The following is a 15,189-nucleotide window of genomic DNA, read 5'->3' as shown; positions in this document are numbered from 1 at the left end:
AATACAAGCATGTTAAGAATTTATGATGCAGCAACTTTCCTCAAGAAAAGTGCTTGATGTGAGTAATCCAATTAACTTCAACATAAACCTCATCTATAAATACCATTAATATCCCATTTACAATTGAGGAAATTGAGTCACCTAGAGGTAAAACACATATCTAATATGACACAGTGAGTGAGTGGCTCCTCAGGAATTGAGCTTAAGCAGTATGATTCAAGAGCTAAGCTCTTCTCTAACACCATGCTACACTGCTTAAATTTCCAAACTCTAAGCCTAAGTTTTCACTTGGCAATGTTTGCCAAGTTGTGTTATACTCAATTACTCCTCTTGCATTCACTAAATTCCTCTGTATTTTACAACATTTAAGGAATCTCTATGTGCTTGTGGTGGAGACGTTTGATCTATATCTGTGTGTGAGTGTTAATAAATTGATTTTATAAAATACTAAATGGTCAATAAATAACCTTAAAATGAACATGAGGCCAAGCTTGTTTACAAAATTTTATAACTTTTTTCTAATTAATATAACCTCATCTATCTCAGTTTTGGTTTACTTTGGCAGGATAAATAAAGACTTTGCTAGAAAAAAAGCAAAAAATCAAAAGAAGACTTTGATCATTGTCCATTCCCATAAAATTTACAAATGGGGTTTTAATGAGAGCCAGAAATTCCACAGTTTTTGTAAACTGTGGCAAGTCAGCATAGCACAGTGTGGAAATTTGTAACCTTTTTGGGGGCAATATCAAACATCATAGTATCAGACAAGAGTTTCATAAAATAAGTTCATATCCACTTATGGAGTGGAGTGACATTAAAAAAAATTGACATGTGGGTCTATTTTTTAGTATGTAAAAGATGGAAAATGAACTTTAATGGATATAACAATTATAAATTTTAATATAAAATTATCATGAATGTGGCTTGCCAGCTCATGCGTTAAGAGCAACTTACTTGAAGAATAACAATAAAAACAAATCCATGCCAACTTAAATTAATCATTATCAAAGGCCTGAAAAATAATGGATTTTCGTAGTAACTTTTTAGTAAGCAAAGGGGAAATTAGCTCATCCTTTGGCAGCAGAAGCGGTTGTAGTTTGTTATAGACCATTGACAATCTTTAAAATACAAATACCCTTTGCTTACCAGAGATACTATACCTTTAGGGGAAATAGCGCTGCCTAATTTATTTTATGAGTCAATGGATCTTATATTGGCATTAGACAAGTAGAGTATTGTATGTTTATACTTGATGAGAGATGAAGAATAGGTAAGAACTAAAAGAACCCTGCCTACTGCCCTGTAATCTGATAGAAACTGAGTCCCTTATTAAGTGACAGTTGCTAAGGGAAGAAAATTCTATTCAAAATATTAGCTATCCAATAAATATGCAGAAACAAATTTCAAGCTCGAAAAGGTCTTAAAGAGGTATCTACCACAGTGTTTTTTATTTTTTGAAGAAAAACATTCCTTTCTTAAATTACATATTTTTATATAGTTTCACCATATATCACATACATGAGAGAAAACTTTAGTGGGACTTCTACAGGGGTTGCTCTGAATTCCACTCCATGAGACTCCTACTTTGCTGCCTGGTACCTGCTACCTTATTAGGTCATTCCACTATTTACTAGAAAAAAGGAAATATAGGCACAAAGAGTTCATTATCAGTAAGGATTCAAATGTACTTTTCCTGATTCCCACATGAGAGCTTCATCCTTCGAAATGTTGCATTGAAGGTTAATGCTCAAATGTAGATATTACCACAATGTTTTTTCAGGACAAATGGAAAAGATCTTTACATTGCCTGTATTTTGGAAGTACTGATGCTATTTCTCTGCTCCTTTGGTATAGATAATTGCTATATGACTGCACTGGGTCCTTTCAAAAGTTATTAGATTCAATTGAATGCTAACTGAATTTTTCTACATTTAATGGGCTTGTTTGGCACTGAGATGCGTTATCAGTAAATAGTGTTGGGCTCTTTGGAAATCATAAAATCAATATGTCTGGGATAAATAACCTTTACAGAGATAGTGAGATGATGATTTTAGTTAACTTTTATGCCTAGTTGTAAATGAAAAAATACTCTTCTGGTTTGCAAGTATCTCAGGAGAACACTCACTATTCCCCATTCAATTAAAAGAAAAAAATCCAAAAAAATCTAACAACATTGGTGCAATCTTGTAATAATTTGCATCTATTTGAAAACTTCAATATAACACATGATCCCAGTTTGAATATAATGTAACTCTGTTAACTTTTACAAATTCAGTGACACACACTTGTTCCAGGTTTTATGAGTCCCTCAGTTTTGGGTAATTCTATGAAATCAAACCTTTCTTCATCTGCTAATAATAGACTTGAGTTGTAGCCCACATGAGTGCTGGTGTCAAGAATTGGCTATTTCACTATTTCATACATTTTTTGGTCCCTATTACTTGGTTTAACTCTGACTTTCCCCAGATTCACTTTGTAGGAGTGACCTGAGTCTCTGCCAATTCTGCCCAAATCATGAAAAATTCTTAACTTAGTTAAACCAAAAAGAATGGATTTAAATTAAAAGTAAGATATAAAACTAAGTATTAATGTGGGAGAAAAGATTAGTTCATAAGGTAAAGGTTTCTGATTCTATTTTAACCTAAGTCTGGCCTGAGTGTTGATTGCCAGACAGAGTTAGGGTATAGCTACCTATTTCTTTCTTTTGGAAACATTCTCCTGATTGGGTATGGGCCAAAATCTTGAGATTGTTTCTCTTCTAATTTTAAACTCCCTGATTTCTTGTGTACTCATTCAGACACAATGTTTTCATAATTATTTGCTTCCAAGTATCAGAAAATGCACATAGGAGAAATGATTGTTGTATTTTGACCCACCAAATGATCAAAGTGGCCTGGATTGCCCATCTCCTAAAGTTCTTAATAAGTTTTTCCTTCTTTCCTCCAGGGGAAGGACTTTCAAGAATAATATTGTTATGGCTTTATAATAGCGCTCCAAATTGGTAAGATTTACCACTTATTCTTGTAGTAATCCCTAGAACTGGAAAGGATACTAGAAAAAGGGGAGTTGTCATAATGAGGTTTTTGATGGTCAAAACCATCATTCCCACTAAGAGAAGAGAATAACATTTCCTACTATTTTTCTTCAAAGAACCATCCCTCCATTGTTTCAATGACAATATTTTCTCTAGGTGAAGAAGGATATGATTTCCTGGGAACATCTATAAATATAAAACCTTCGAGAAAGAAGACTGTGACGTTGATCTTTTGATGTTGATGAAGTATATTGCTTTAGGACTAGACATGTCTTAGATGCAAGTGTCAAATTTGTAAAGATTATAAGAAAACTAGTGTACCTCTGTAGATGGAACTATGCCTCTATTTTAATTTCAATATCTTTGGTAGAATCACCTGTTATCTTTTATTCAGGTTAGTATATCAGCCTCTGGTTTCTTCTTCCTCCAAACCATTCTCTATATAACAACCAGAGGGATGACACTAAAATGAAAATCTCACCAGGTGCTCTTATTGCATAAACCAGTGGGTGATCTTTAACCTGGAGATGTGTCACTATGTTATTTGCCCACATTCTCTCCCTCCTTATTCTTTGAATTATAACATCTGGTTGTCTTTCAGTTCATTAATGATATCATGCTACTCTGATCTTTTGGCCTTTGCAACGGACACCTCTCCCCTCCTAGAATGATTCTAGTCATCTCCTCCTAGGAATATTCCCCTAACCTCTACAAAATTGAATCCTCATCACTATTGCAAGTACGCACTTGGCTTCCTTTTTTGTCCATCCATCTCCTAGGATCACATGATTGGGACCTTATTCATTTCTTAAAGCTTAGTAGGCCAAGTTGACACTTGACCAAGCACATGTCATCCAGAAACTGCATGGGAGGTGGGCTGCAGGGAGGACAGGGAACTGCACATGCAGAGGGGAAAGTGAAATATTTAAAAATTAATATAGGTCAAGCTGGGGGTATAGCTCAGTGGTAAAGTACCTGCCTGACATGCGCAAGACTTTGGGTTTGATCTCTATCACTGCAAAAATTACTATATGCCTCTAAATTCCTAAAAAATTCAGAAATATCTCTTGGATAAATATCTGTGGCAAGAATGTATGAATATGTAACAACATTAATTAGGCCAAGTGTGGAAAATAAATGTATTAGCTAACCTTGCTTCAAACAAATCCTCTGCTATAAGGCAAGAAATTAGGTATAACATTTATTGAAAATGAGCACATTTTCTATGTGATTTTCCTAAAAAATCCAGATGGATTTGGAATTGAAGTTACAGATAATGCCGCATAAGCATACCTAATGCTGTCAGCTTCACTGGGATGAAGTGTCTCACCCCAGCCCCTCAGATGGTCAATCATGACTTAAATCCTCTTTAAACCTCCCTTAAGTCTCCACGTTACCTAATGTCAATTGCTCAATTACAAATCAGGTTTCAAATGTCTCCAAATTTGCACATTGAAGAGGTAAATGGAAAAAAAATTTGTGAGATGGAGAAGGACCAGATCAATTTGGACTTTTCATTAAACCACAGATAATTAACACAAAACAGATGCTTCCCAATTAATTGCGCTGGCTTCAGACCTAAGAACATCTTTACTAACACCCTTGGACAGAATTTAGCAGAAGGGAAAAGCTAGTAGAACCAACACATAGTCTATAATAATTTATAATCATATTACTATTATTTTATCTTAAAATACTTATGTCTCTGTGCAAATCATAGAATTAAATGCCACATAAAGTTATTTAAACAGAGGTAGACACTTTTATCTAAGAGCTTTCTCTTTCTCTTTGTATCTATATTTACCAATCTATATCTATCAATCTACCTTCTTATCTATCTTTTGGCGCCATGTATAAAACTCAGGGCCTCACACATGATAGTCAAGCATTCTGCCACTGAACTACATCCCTAGTCCCCGAAGAGCTCAATATTTAAAACAGATAATGTTGATGAGGTATGCGAAAGTGAACAAGAACTAAGTTAAATCTAAGCGAAATTCACCTATCTACATAAAGAAAGACAACTTTACATATACATGCATATAAGCATGTGTGTATGTATACAAATATATGTATATATTTATAAACTTAATGTATGCTTATATAAATCCAAATGAATTTATATATTTTACATGCAAACAAATCACACACACACACACACACACACACACACACACACACATGAGACCAAATACTCTAGGACATTCACAAAATGCAGAAATACTAGCGCAGAAATATAACTTTGACCTTCCCATAGAAAATAAGACCCATGCACTCCTTTATACTAATGAGAAAGTGTCCCACATAATCCAATAAAAGAATGTTATGTATGAGGAAGAGAGATCAAGGCTTTGTTTAAGTAGCAAATCCAAAGGGAATAAGTATTGTTTTATTTTGGCAATACTGAAGTTTGAACTTAGAGCCTTGTGCTTGTTAGGCAAAAATTCTACCACTTGAGCCACATCCCCAGTCCTTTTACTTTTTAGTTTATTTTTCAGATAAGGTCTTCTATTTTTGCCTGTGCTGGCTTTATATTGCAATCTTCTTACCTCCGCTTTTCTTGCAGAGCTGTGATTACAGGCATGTACTACCATTTCCGGCCATGGGAATAAATGTTTTACAAGAGCAATACAATTAAGAATAAATAGTAATTATAATCAATATATTGTTTCTAATTTGGAAATCAGGATTCAAGGCATGGCTCAAGTGGTAGAGGGCCTGCCTAGTAAGCATGAGGCTGCAGTACTGAAAAAAGAAAGATCCGTCTTTCCACCCATTTTATTATTATTTATTTTGTATTATTTTACTTTTTAAATGTTTATTTACTTTTTCCAATTTTTATTAGGATATATTCATTGCATAGGGGATTCATTGTGACAATTCTTAATATTCCTATATTATACGTTAGTTAGATGGCCCCTCCATCTCCTCCCTGCCCTACTTAAAGCAATTGCAAGAGGTTTTCATCATTCTATTTCATATATGTAATAAAGCCCATCATCCATATTCCCTTACCTTTATCTCCTCCCATAAGTATTTCCCACACTATACCTACTTTACAGTCCTCTCTTTCATTATTTATTCCAAAGTCAATGTTCAAAGGGGTTTCTCAATGTCTCCCCCTCCCATTTAAAAAGTATTATTTTAAAATTTAATTGTTTTTGTATATCTACCTCTGTATAAATGCCTAATGTGATATTAGAACATTCATACCTTGGGTTAGCATGTGTTATCAGAGATGATTAAATATTTTTCCATATGAAGAAAATAGAAGAATCTAATTGGAAAGGTAGAGCATTGTACCATCTATCCACCTTTAGGAGGACTCACACACATATGTATAGTAGTCTAATGTGTGACAAAATATTCACAGTGCATACATCAAGATGGTAGTAATTAAGGCTTACTGTGATTATATTTTCAAAATTTTCTACAATTCAGAGCTACTACAGCACTTAAGATCTATGGAGTTCAGTTCTCTGTGATTTGTTTCTGTTTTCTCTTTTGCTATGTGCGTGACACTGTGTGAGTTACATGAACTAGTTGAGCTTATAAATAATTGTCACTATTTATAAGATATTGACAGCAGCCTTACACCATTATACTAGTGCAGAAATTCAGTTGCATGAGAAAATCCAAGAAAAGTACTTTTGAAATTGCTTACCACTAAGCACACAATACATTAGCTGTGGTGGCAATGATAATGTTAATTACAAAAGATATAATTAACTTTATAGTGATAGTGGGTATAGTACGGAGAGGACTTAAATTTGACTTAACCCAGCAAAATTTCTTTAAAAATTAGTATTAAGCAACTTCTGTTTAATCAGTCTCTTGGACAAATTTAGTTGCCAACATTTTTATGTCTGTCAACTATCATTCAATCCTGAAAATAACCACTAATAGAATGTCATTAAAAGACTTTAAGCAAAATAACAATGCAAACTATATGTATATAAAATAGTAATCTGTAAATAACTTTATTTTTAATATATGGCTAAATGTAAATAGCTCTCATCACCCAACTCTGGGCTCTTCAACTCCCTTAGCATCCATCAAGGCTGATTTGTGGGATTGTCTGCATTGAGTATATATATATATATATATATACATACTTATGTATCTCTTCCTAGAAACTTCCACACTAAAGTTGGAGACTGATAAAATCTGTCAGTCCTGGGTACCATTGTATCATTAAGGGAAGATAATGTGTTTGATCATAGTTTTTAGTCTCCTCTTTACACTCCGACTCAGAAAAGGTGTCTTCGCTGCTGTTGCTCCTCTACTTGTCTTCCCTCAAAATATTATTCTGATGTCACTTGCTCTTTGAAAATATCAGCTGTTGTGAGTTATCACGAGTGGAGATTGCAGGAATTTGCAGTTTTTATTGTTTTGAGTAAGATTTAGTTTTAAGGTGAGGCTTTTTTTTTTGGAGATTTATAGAAATTTTTATTTGATTTTATTTTTAAGTAGACTTTATTTCTAAAGGCAGTTGTAAATTCATAGCAAAATTGAGCAGCAGGTTGAGAGATTTCCCATACGCCCTTTCTCTCAGGTGTACATAGCCTTTCCCATTACCAGATACCTCACCAGCATGGTACAGCAGATACAGATGACACACCATTGTCATTCAAAGTGCATAGTTTACATTATGGCTCACTTTTGGTGCATATTCTGTGGCTTTAGGAAAATTTATGGTATTATAGTATCATACAAAGTAGTTTGTCTACCCTAGAATGTGTGAGGTGACTGGCAGGGGGATAAATCATAGAACACAGATATAACCGTAGAATAGGGGAGAACCCATAGGCCTAGGAAACACTTTCTAGGATTTCAGGAATCTGGGGAAAAGCAGAAGCCCAACTACAAGAAACCTCAAGATGAGGCAAAGACTAGTTTATAGAGTTAATGAAATAATTATAAAGATAGGGCCAAAAACTCATGGGAAACAAGGTAAGAACAAGAACACTGACTCAGTGTGCATGGTCAAGTTTTGAGTTCTACCTGCTTTTTAGCAACTTAGGTCTCTATGGAGAGTAGTTAACTGGCCTAGTGTTGAGGGCTAGAAGAACTCACCAGAAAGGACAAAAGAGTTATCACAACCCCACACAGGTTAAGAGTCTTTTTTGGAGAAAAAGGTTCCTTTAGTGGCAGAATATATCATTTTTATCAAAATGCCATTGTGAACTTTTTATACTGTGGCAAACAGCTTGAATGCTGAGACACCACCACCCACATCCATATGTCTCTGTGTACACACTGCCAAGATTTCTGCTTGCCATTTGCTCTGTCTATACAATGCCAAAAACCCAGGTAAAAAGTGTTTCTAAACACCCAGATGTTTGGCACTGTGTATGGAAAATATCTGGATGCACGACAGTGTTTCTCACTTTTCATCTGGTTGTTTGGTATCACGGAACTCAAACCATCATATAGATGCTAAGTACTCTTAAGATTAAAAAAAAAAGTGGGACATTAACATAAACCAGTGCATTTTTCTTTAGGTATCAGAGAATCTTAGCCTAGAATTAGGCTTTTTAAGATATGTAATGCAAATTCCCTCATGATATATTTGTGGTATTTCTGCAAGCAAACTGAGAACCTTAGAGAATCCTGCCTGATACTGGGAAAGATCCAATCACTGGTTTTAGGTTAATAAACATGAATGCAACTTCATTCAGAAAACATTTGGGGGGTGCATCCCCTGATGGAGGCCAAAGACTAGAAAAGACAACTATGTCCGGCATGGTTTCAGTATGTCTCCAAAAGGCCATAGGTTGAAGTCTTACTTGTTCAATGTGGCAGTGTGGGGTCTAGTGGTAGCTCTGTCCTCATAAACAGATAAGTGCCTTTCTCATTTGTGTGAGTTTTTGCTCTTGTGGGATGGTATGAGCTAAAGCATGAGTCACTTGTTAGACAGTGAGATTATCCACTCATGTTTGTCTCTTCTGCATGCACCTGCATGCACCTTCTGAGAGTTGAAAGAACATGAGGATCTCACCAAGAGTCATGGAGATGACTGTACCATGTTCTTCAGCTTCTTGGCTTCTATAACAATGAGCCAAAGTAAACCTCTGCACTTTACAAATTATCCAGCCTGAAGTATTCTGCTATAGCAGCAGAAAATGGATTGAGAAAATGTACTTAAATGCTCACTTCAGACTAGTAAAGGAGAGAAGTAAGGCAGGGAAAGGAGAATGAAGAGGGACTGCCTAGAGTTGTATTTAAGGTAACAAATCAAGAGGACTTAAATAACTAAATATATTGCTGGTGCTTAAGCAGATTTTAGAGGTAGGCATTACAATAGGTAGGGCAACATTTTCACAGTTAATCTCCATAAACACTTAACAAACAGAGATTCTTATTCCTAGTTGAATTGTCATTAATTATCATTTTAAAGACATAAAACTTGAAAATTCAAAGAATAGTTTGTAAAACAGGATCTTTTATGCCCAAACTCCTTTCATATAATTTCTTTGCCTCTCCTCAAACTTCTCCAACAAAGCTCACATCCTCAGCACCTACATTTTGAGCTTGTCATCCTGTTGGATGATCAGACCCTGGACAAGAAGCCTGGGATCCCCTGACACTTGGAGTTTTCTCTAGAAGGAACATAATTGCTCAAGACAGTCAAATCAGCCAAAAGAAAACGATAATAAAAATACTTGGTCAGACACAATGGTGAACATCCATAACCCCAGCTATTAAGGAAGTAAAGGCAGATGATAGCAGTTTTGAGGCCAGCCTGAGCAAAGATAGGGAGATCCTATCTCAAAAAAAAAAAAAAAAAAAAGCCAAAGAAAAGGAAAGGGGACATGTTTGTTTCAAGTGGTAGAGCTCTTGCCTAGCTTCAAGAGGCCCTGGTTTCAATCCCAGTACTACACACACACAAAACAACCCTACTTAATGAAAAGAATGATTAACACCAAAAGGCAGAAGAGAACTCAACCTCCAACATTGGAAAAAGCAGAGAAAATGGAAGGAACATAGATATTAAAAGCAAGTCAGATATACCAGATAGAGCTGGAATATTTCTTAATCATAAGAGCTGATTTCACACAGTTAGGGGAATCAAATGAAAACAAATCTAAACTTACATTGGGAGAGACTATCTTCAAAAAGATTATTGCATTAAGGCGAATATTCCAGTCTCAGGATCTACAAGTATCTCAAAAATCAAATGGAAATGTAAAGCCTTTAGGGAGGGAAAATCAGGGTTAGCAGAAACTTGTAAAGGGAAATCAAGCACGGATGTGCATGGGGGGAGGCACTGGGGAAAGGGAACAAGCAGAGAACACGATGGAGGAGGTCTGTGGTGCAGTGTTTCTGACTGTGGTCAGCTGAGTCTTAGGATGAGCTGTTAATTTATGGGGAGGGAATGTTTTGCATCTTAGTATTTCCTCATATTTGAGAGAAGGCCAACGTTCTGGGCCCTGCGGGAAGGAAAGAAGTCTGTGAAGTGTGGTCAAGCCAAGGAAAGGTAAGACTTGAGCAACTGGAAACACTTGATCAAAAGCCATCTGTAGTACTGACCTCTGTCAGAATCATCTATGTTATCTGTCAAACTTTACCTTTAACAGTTCTCTCCCTCCATTGTAGGCTCATTTGTGTTCCTTTCTAATGCTCCTGTGATAAAACAGCTCTGCTATAAATGACAACACTTAGGATTCTAGTTGTCCAACCTTGACTCCATCCAACGCTGAATCAGGTTTCTTTGGATAGAGGCGTAACAAATCCACCCAACTCTGAGCCATTCTCTGCCCCATGAAAGAAGATTAGTTCTCCAGGCTGGCTGGGAGATCCAATGAAGTTGTCTTTTTGGTGACTGAGCCCTTGGCTCAGGAAGCCCTGATGGGTTGCATTTCCTGGATTTCAGTTTGGAACTAGAGCATTTTTCAGACTTACTCAATTTGGTTCTGATGGAACAAGTTTTTGAAGTAGAAATTCTGAATCTTTACTTCTGGGCTAAATGACTGACTCCTGAATTCTTTGGAAAGCTAAGTTTAAAATACTAATGTTTTCACAATGGACAGTGGTGTGTTGCCTGCTCATGCTTCTGGTAAGAGACATGGTTTCTTTAACCATGTGAACTCTTTCTTAGCTCCGCTAGCTTGATGTAATCCGTGAATTTTATAGATTAAAACAAATCTTCTACTCACCAGGCACTTTTAAAACTGAAATTATAACCATTAAATAAATATTATTGATTCAAATGCATGCTTTATTCTGTAGAATGAGTGCAGTGAAAAAGGTACATCAAAGTTTGTGCATATCTGTATTGATCAGCTTTCGAATAATAAAACTCTGGAGACCATTAACTTTATGAAGAGCAAAGGTTTATTTACCTTGAGTAAGCACATGACGCCTTCTTTGGCTCGATTCTGGTGAGGATGTTATGGAGAATGGCAGGTGTCCATATCATGTCATGTGCATATCAGAGTGAGCATTTACATCTCAAGCCAGAAAGCAAAGAGAGAGAGACAGGCATCGCATAATCTCTTCTGAGGAGATGATCTTAATGTACTGAGACCTTCCAGTAGGTCCCACTGGGCCCCACCATCCAAAGGTTCCTCTATCTCCCAATAGTGCCACCCACAGGACCAAGTCTTTAATCAGAATATACTCAAGAGACAAGAGCCATATTCAATCTACAGCAATATTCCTTATTTCACTGTTTCTGCTCTTGTTATTTTAGAGGAGTTATAAAAAAACACCAAACTACTTAGATAATAGCTTACAATCCCTCTAGTTTACCTTCCTCATCCCATATGGAAGATGTCTCCTAGTACTTTCTCCTCATTTCTAACTTTTACCATGCTGACTGTTAATTGTGATCCACGGTTTCACTTACGCAGATAAATTATATAACAAAAGAAGGAGAGCTAGTCCATAGAGGCAGTAGCAGCCAAGTCATTATGGACTAGTGCTGGTCTTACAAGGAATATTCAACAATATTCAAGCTATAATAAAACTTGCTAAGAGGTTGTATAATTTACTGAAGTCTATCATACATATCACAGAGGTGGATGCTAAAAATATTTGAAGTTCAAGGAGGCAATCTGAAGAAGTATTTTTATACCTAAAAACTCTGATTACGTTGTGTGTCTGGATTACTTGGAACAATTTTAATTTCCTGGGCTTGTTAAAAAAATTGCGAAGAAGTAATAAAAAATGAACACCATAGTGTCACAGTGTGGTCATGGTTAAAGCTATTGGTGGTGATTCAAGACTGATTAATGTTATAAAGAAAAAAAAATAGCCTACATAAATTACATGGTGTTTTCTTCTGCAAATGAATAATTAGAAAAGCATTGGAAAGTTCATTTCCTGCAGCCACTATATATTCTTCTGTGATGTGAGACTGTGATGTCAAGTTTATCTTATTTACTGTTCTTCCTATTAAAACCTATCAGTTTATAAAGGAAAACCATGTCTGAAGTTGATCAGGAGTGAATAGTTGTTATCTAAGTAACGTATAATTTGTACTACTGTTGTATAGCTTATTTTTAATGAGGAATTGTATCCTTATACAAGAAGTAGTAAACAATGTTTTAAATCTCTGGAATCCACTCTGAAGTAATGGTGCATTGAACACTTGGGCCACTAGAATTTACAGGGACAAATAGAACTCAGGAAGCACAATATTGCACAATTCTGCAACAACTATGAACACAAGTGGGAAGGAACTTGGCTACTCAGCATCTGTATTGCTTTTTGTCATTTATTTGAACCTAGCCTAGTTTAGCTGAGCTAAGAACATCCCCTGCTGTGCTCAGAAGAGATAAACAGGGCCTAAAGTTGACAATAATTGACCAAGAAAAATATTGTGCTACAAATGACAAGGGATCTCAAAGAATTATCAAATTTATTATCTTAAAAAGATTGGGTTTTCACAAGACTATCAAATAGGAAAAGAGACTTGGGAGGGGAGTAAGAAAAGTGATAGTTAATTGAATTTGCAAGACACACTGAATGTCAATAAGGAGCAAATCAAAGGAATTGCATGAATGATTTAAGAACAAAGAACCCTTTTCCCTAAGTTTTGTATGTTCAGTTTACTGTTTAGGTATGTATAGTGTGAGTGTGCAGAGACTTTTATAACCATCTTATGTTAATGATAATGAAGTCAATGCCATTCTCAAGGTGGCTTTTCTTCAGGTGAGAGAAAAATGTGATACATTTGTGTACTGAAGTGGAAAGTATATTGTCAAAGGAGTTGCAGAACCTGGGCCTTGCTGCTCACCAACTGTGTGATTTGGCTAGGTCATTCATATATAACGGTGTGTGGTTCACAAAATCATGTATCTATGTATTATGTATTTGCCATGGAAGTCAAACATTCACATAGATACCATCCAGTATTAGTATTAGCTTCAAAAACAGACATGAAGACCAGTGGAACAGAATAGAGGATCCAGATATGAAGCCACACAACTATGAGCAACTTATCTTTGACAAAGGAGCTAAAAATATACGATGGAGAAATAGCAGCCTCTTCAACAAAAACTGCTGGGAAAACTGGTTAGCAGTCTGCAAAAAACTGAAACTAGATCCATGTATATCACCCTATACCAAGATTAACTCAAAATGGATCAAGGATCTTAATATCAGACCCCAAACTCTTAAGTTGATACAAGAAAGAGTAGGAAATACTCTGGAGTTAGTAGGTATAGGTAAGAACTTTCTCAATGAAACCCCAGCAGCACAGCAACTAAGAGATAGCATAGATAAATGGGACCTCATAAAACTAAAAAGCTTCTGTTCATCAAAAGAAATGGTCTCTAAACTGAAGAGAACACCCACAGAGTGGGAGAAAATATTTGCCAATTATACATCAGACAAAGGACTGATAACCAGAATATACAGGGAACTTAAAAAACTAAATTCTCCCAAAACTAATGAACCAATAAAGAAATGGGCACGTGAACTAAACAGAACTTTCTCAAAAGAAGAAATTCAAATGGCCAGAAAACACATGAAAAAATGCTCACCATCTCTAGCAATAAAGGAAATGCAAATTAAAACCACACTAAGATTCCACCTCACCCCTGTTAGAATAGCCATCATCAGCAACACCACCAACAACAGGTGTTGGCGAGGATGCAGGGAAAAAGGAACCCTCTTACACTGTTGGTGGGAATGTAGACTAGTACAACCACTCTGGAAAAAAATTTGGAGGCTACTTAAAAAGCTGGACATCGATCTACCATTTGATCCAGCAATACCACTCTTGGGGATATACCCAAAAGACTGTTACTCCAGAGGCACCTGCACATCCATGTTTATTGCGGCACTATTCACAATAGCCAAGTTATGGAAACAGCCAAGATGCCCCACCACTGACGAATGGATTAAGAAAATGTGGTATCTATACACAATGGAATTTTATGCAGCCATGAAGAAGAACGAAATGTTATCATTCGCTGGTAAATGGATGGAATTGGAGAACATCATTCTGAGTGAGGTTAGCCTGGCTCAAAAAACCAAAAATCGTATGTTCTCCCTCATATGTGGACATTAGATCAAGGGCAAACACAACAAGGGGATTGGACTATGAGCACATGATAAAAGCGAGAGCACACAAGGGAGGGGTGAGGATAGGTAAGACACCTAAAAAACTAGCTAGCATTTGTTGCCCTTAATGCAGAGAAACTAAAGCAGATACCTTAAAGCAACTGAGGCCAATAGGAAAAGGGGACCAGGTACTAGAGAAAAGGTTAGATCAAAAAGAATTAACCTAGAAGGTAACACCCACGCACAGGAAATCAATGTGAGTCAATGCCCTGTATAGCTATCTTTATCTCAACCAGCAAAACCCCTTGTTCCTTCCTATTATTGCTTATACTCTCTCTACAACAAAATTAGAGATAAGGGCAAAATAGTTTCTGCTGGGTATTGAGGGGGGGAGCGGGAGGGGGTGGAGTGGGTGGTAAGGGAGGGGGTGGGGGCAGGGGGGAGAAATAAACCAAGCCTTGTATGCACATATGAATAATAAAAGAAAAAAGAAAAAAAAAAAAGATCAGCAGGTGTCCTCACATTTTTTTCTTGCTTTTTATTTTTTTATTTTAATTTTTTTTTTTTTTTTGGTGGTAATGGGGTTTGAACTTGGGCCTCATGCTTTCTATGAGGGTACACTGTCACTTGATATAATAACT

Source organism: Castor canadensis, chromosome 13, assembly GCF_047511655.1.
Source record: "Castor canadensis chromosome 13, mCasCan1.hap1v2, whole genome shotgun sequence".
In the NCBI taxonomy this organism is placed as follows: Eukaryota; Metazoa; Chordata; class Mammalia; order Rodentia; family Castoridae; genus Castor; species Castor canadensis.
This window is presented reverse-complemented; position numbering follows the sequence as displayed.